Below are 5,853 nucleotides of genomic sequence, written 5' to 3'. Positions count from 1 at the left end.
ACCAATGACTACTAGAAGCCAGATGTGCCAAATAACTACCCCCTGAAGGCAGCCAATAGATGGGTATTTGATACTTGCAATCGACTTAGTGTATGGGGACTTGTCCTTCTCCTACCAACCATCACCATTAACTCAGCAATCCACGCTCTCAATAATGTGCTAATACAATATCTTGAGGTCGGACACATACTGGAAGGTTTTGTTAGCCATATGCATGGTCCTAATATACCTTGTGGAAAGAGTGACACATGTCTCCCTCGTGACTAGCTCCCCAGTCATAGGCTCACTAATGAATGATATGCCACCCCTGTAGATGATCACCTCATCCCCTAACCTGTGGTTGTCAACTCGTGCACCAACCCAATGCCACCGCTGAGAAGTTTCTCCCCTAGTGTGTTATGTGTCATCCCAATATCTTAGGTGAGTTCCTTGTCCCCCACTGCTTGCGCCCAAAGTTTCAAAGGAAAACAACCAAATTATCTATGCCTATAAGTGATGTATAAGAGGGATAGGCATGTGAATCCCCATGGATACCATTGAGTATCGCTCATCTGCGTCCCCGTCGATCTTGGGTGGACTCCACCCAAAGGTATGCATGGTGTCTCTGTCCATAAGTCTCCTTGGAGACAACCCTCCAAGACCTTGTTTAGCACCATATGCCCCTGCATCCCACTATGTATCCCTGTACTCCTCGACCTGGCACTTTACCCTGCAACCTATCCCTGTACACCACTAGATACCTCGTGCTACTATTATATCATCATGTACCATCTCATATCATGCATGTGTCACTATACTTGGCACTCCCCATGTGTACTCGATGTGATGTGAGTCGCTCAATGCAAACCAACATGCTATATCAAACAACCACATCTCCATGCTCCTCTGCAAGTCATTGCTCATCACTGCACACCTCTATACAACATTGGATGCTAGGGTCTAAAATTAGGTTTGTATGCATCAGGTCACATCCCTCTACATAACACTAGACTCTGCGACATATCCCTATGCACCCCTGGGTACGACTACCTACTATCATACCATCTTGTATCATATGCCATCCCACATGTGCCAACACATCCAACACTTTGCTAGTAAGCCCTCCATGATGTGGGCTACATCTCCCCATCTGCCCTAAAAGACCTAAGTGAACCAACTCCTCACATGCCAACAAGAATGACATTATTGTGCCTATCCTAAGTAGCTCTGATGTCCAATATACCAATGAGAGAGGACTGTCTCCATGTAATGCCCTTTCTAATGCTCTATTGATGCCACCTCCTCCTACCAGCTCCTCCCAAAGTAGGCTAATCACCCTGTGACTCCACGCACAGTCAATATGCCAAGACAAGTCATGAAATTTGTCTACTCCCCTGTCAAACCATCTTGTCACTAGTGTTCTTTGGGGCTATGATGGAAATTTGAAAATGTGTGTGCACCCAAACATCGGATCCATCACGCAGCTACTACCATCACCTACCAACTCTATGATGTGATGGGAAATCCCACCTAGATCCCAACAACAGTTTGCCCCTCGAGTCCCTCTGGTAATCCATGGCCTTTGCTGAAATGTGGCCATATATGTATCCAACTACCTAGCCTGCTCCATCAGGTACTAACTCAGTACCTCTCACCATCTAATCACAAAGGAGGGATCAAATGTACAATCCCCTATGGAACGAACAAGCCCTCCAAGTTGATGCAACGTCATACTCAGCTCATGTCGCTCAATCTTGCTAACTTGGTCATCTCCTCGGGTATGTCTAGACAACTCTACCTCCCTCAATCCAATGCATAAGAGTGGGCTAACAATGTTGTAGATCATGTTAGTGTGCCTCTCAAAAAAACTGTGTTGAAATCCCAACGTGTGGTCTCTATGTTGCCCCTCATCAATGGCTATCCCAAAGGATGGTTGCACATCCTCCCCCATCATGGACTCAACATGAACCTCCAACTACTCCTCCATAAACAACCCAACACGCAAGACATGCTCTCCACTCAGCGGCAGGTGACTGTCATCTGGTAACTCTAGCATAGGTCTAGATGCCTCTATTCCTATCGGCTCCTCCTTAACAGTGGAGATGTCTCACGACACCTCATCAACCTGTTGTACACTGCTATCGCCTGAGTACTCGGTCACAACCCCAGATACCTCATCAATGGATACCTCAACAACGAATGGAATCTCATCAACAGGTGTATGCTCAATTGTCTCCTTACCAACTGTGGCCCCCTATTGTATCTCTGAGATGATAATGGTCAGCTATCATGCCAGGGCATCTAAGATATTTGTTTTGGGGGGTTTTGTTTTAATTTTTGGAGGACCAATGTATGAAACAGATTTAAAACAGTGATGTCTAACCTTCTTAAATAATACCAATATTGAACAAAGGGATGTTATTAAAATCCACAGTGATTTAGTTTATTTGGTGATGAGTAGAAACAGAAAGATGATATGACTATTACAATTTTCAAATAGAAAATTGAATAACCATAAGTAAGAAAACCTTCAAACAATGTTCAGAAAGTTTGACAAAATATGCCCAAGATTACAAAGATACTGATGATTTTATGATTTAGAGGGAATTACTTAAACAAACAGTTTTTATAATTCATTCTCTTTAAAAATGATCACTTCAGAAAGCTTATAAGAGTAAATTGAGACTCAACTACTCCTATCTAGTTATCTTTGTAAAACTTAAGAATATGAAGAAAACACAGTGAATGAAAACTGGAAAACTTACAAGGAATACGAAACTGTAATGAATCAAAATTCAGAATCCTTTGCTTTGTTATTAATGATTCAGAAAAAGCTGAGTACATTTAGTGCTTACAAATGTTCCTTCAAGGGTGCAACCCTTAATAACTATTTAAAGAGAGTTATTTATACAATCTTAAAGCTAAGAAAATATCTTAAACAAATTTACAAAAATAGATTAATACAAAATCAGAGTATGAACTACCCTTAATAAAATCCTACCCTTAATATCTTATATGTTGTTGCTCTACAAGCATAATGTCCTCCACAAAATCTTGTATGAAACTAATCAATGATCCCTTCAGTCTCTAATTTTGTTAAACTTAATATAAGATATTGAGTGGGTCTTTCTAATATAAATTTGCATTTATGATACAGTACTTGACTGCTTTCAATTTGAGAGTTTTACATTGACTTTTGAAGAATGATGCTGGACATTTCAAAATGGATTAAGAAATTTGATAAAAGATATTTCTCATCAATGTGTAGAGAGATGGTCTGATCTAAAGGTAAAGGTTCTTGTGGATTCTTTTCTTCAGGATGATGGGAAGGTTCTTTTGGATTCTCCTCATTCAGATTTTGGGAAGGTTCTTGTGGATTCTCCCCTTCTGCATAGACAGAAGGTTCTTGTGGATTCTTCCTATCTAAACTTTGGGAAGGTTCTTGTGGATTCTCCCCTTGTATTTCCAAAATAGAGTTGATGCCTAGCACTTTACAGTTGGATTCAGCTAGAAGCTTAGCTAATCCTTGACCCTTTACTAGCTTTGTGGTTTTGATAGTTAGATCAAACTCCAGTATTTGAGTGATCCATCTACCCCTCTTCCCATCAGTGTCTGGTTGGGTTAAAACAGTTTTTACAACACTGATATGAACACAAGCAGTAATGGGTGAATGTAGGACATATGTCCTAAATGATTTGAGGGTTTGTATAAGGGCATAGGCTTGCTTCTCAATTATATCATACTTAAGCTCGACATCTCTCATAAGCTTATTGAAAAAGGCTATAGGTTGGTCATGGAAATCTTCATTCTTTTGTAATAAAACAACAGCAAGGGTTGTTTCAGAGGCAAAGGAAAAGATACTGAATGGTTTGGTATAATCAGGGCTGGCCAAGGTTGGAGCTTCAGAGATAGCTTTCTTGATTTGATCAAATGCATACCTGGAAGAGACAGCCCATTTAAATTCATGATCCTTTTGGAGTATATCAGTGATGTCTTTTACAATTTCAGCATAATTCGGGATGAACCTTCTTAAAAAAATAATATTGCCTAAAAAAGCTTGAATCTCTTTCTTATTTCTAGGTAATGACAATGTTTTTATAGCAGAAACACGTTTGGGATCAATCACCACCCCTTCTTTTGAGATTATATGGCCTAGCAGTTTTCCTTTTTTGATACCAAACATAGACTTTTTAGGATTTAGGGATATTTCGATTTCCTACACCTGTCAAAAACATTCATCAAGTGCTTTAGATGTTTTTTATCAGAATTAGAAAAAACACTTATGTCATCAAGATAAATGACTACAAATTTGTTTACCTAACCCACAAAAGCTATGTCCATAGCTCTCTGAAAATTTTCTCCATCATTGGACAAGCCAAAGGGCATTCTAAAATACATAAATGTACCCCAGGGTGTAGTGAAAGTTGTCTTCTCTTTGTCTACTGGATCAACATTTATCTGATTGTAACCTGAAAAACCATCAAGCATGGAAAGTCTTTGTGCTCTTGAAACCATCTGAAATAACTGATCCATTTTCGGTAAAGGGTAGTTATCTTTTAATGATGCTTTATTCAAATTCCTAAAGTCCACACAAAGTCTGATTTCTCCATCCTTCTTTCTAACAGGAACTAAATTGGCAACCCAATTAGAGTATCTAAGAGGCACAATAATATGGGCATCTAGCATTTTCTTAATTTCCTTTTCTATAGTTGGTAGAAGAACTGGATTAATCCTCCTAAGTTTCTTTTGATAAGGCTTAGCTTCTAGTTTTAAAGGAATCTTATGGTGTATCAATGATGTATCATAAGTCTTTAGTTAAGCATAGGTCCAAGAAAAAACATCTTTATATTTTTCAAATAACTTAAGGTATTGAGTTTTGATTTGGGGATCTAAGGGCGCACAGATTCTGATGTTCTTAATCTCATCATTTGTTCCGATATTTACTTCCTCTATGTCATTTTGTGGAGAAATTGACTGTGGGTTTGTGAGGACATCGTTTGATCAAATAATTTCTCTAAAGGAATGAGACCTTTAGGAATAAAATTGTTAGACAATTGTATGATATCATGATTGGCAATTTTTGAATTGAAATTTGAACTATCATTTTCATTTGGTTCTGTTTTATCTTCATCAATTTGTAGAACTGAAAATTCATCTACAACCTGCAAAAAATATTTTAGTTGTTGATCATCTTCAAATATCTGCCAGTATTTTAGATTGTCTAGGATGGATGGCCTGTATTTGACTTGTATTTGATAGAGTACATCAGTTTGATCAGGAATTTTAAATGAACTAGCAGAGACAGCTAGGGAATCTGCATGAATATTCTCATCTCTTGGGATATAAGTCAAATTAAAAGCATTAAAGAAATTTTCAACTGAGTCCCAAACCTCATTTCGATATGATCTAAGCCTAGGATGTTTTGTTTGGAAAAGATTTCTAATTTGTTTAACAATGAGCTCTGAGTCAGTGAAAACACTCAGATTTTGTACCTTTAAACTTTTGGCTAACTGCAGTCCTATAAGGAAAGCCTCATATTCTGCTACATTATTTGTAACTTCAAAATCAAGTTTACATGATTGTGTAATGTTTTCCTTTTCTGGTGAGATTAATACTACCCTAGCTCTTGCTCCATCTTTTGTACAAGAACCATCAAAGAATAACTTCCATACATCATATTGTTTTGGTATAGGGTTTTCAATTATATCTTCAATTTTTACTTGAGAGTCATGTGTTTGGTTTGAAGAGAGTTGAAAACAACCAAAATCTTGATCAATTGCATAAATGGGATGGTTCCTTGGTTGATCGGTTTTGCACACAGTGTGCACAAATCTTACCTCTCTATACAACCTAAGTTGTTCTCCCCCGTAAACT

Source organism: Pinus tabuliformis, chromosome 6 (assembly GCF_031772625.1).
Source record: "Pinus tabuliformis cultivar Carrire ecotype Pingquan chromosome 6, CPIR1, whole genome shotgun sequence".
NCBI classification, from domain to species: domain Eukaryota; kingdom Viridiplantae; phylum Streptophyta; class Pinopsida; order Pinales; family Pinaceae; genus Pinus; species Pinus tabuliformis.
Note: the sequence above shows the minus strand (reverse complement) of the source record.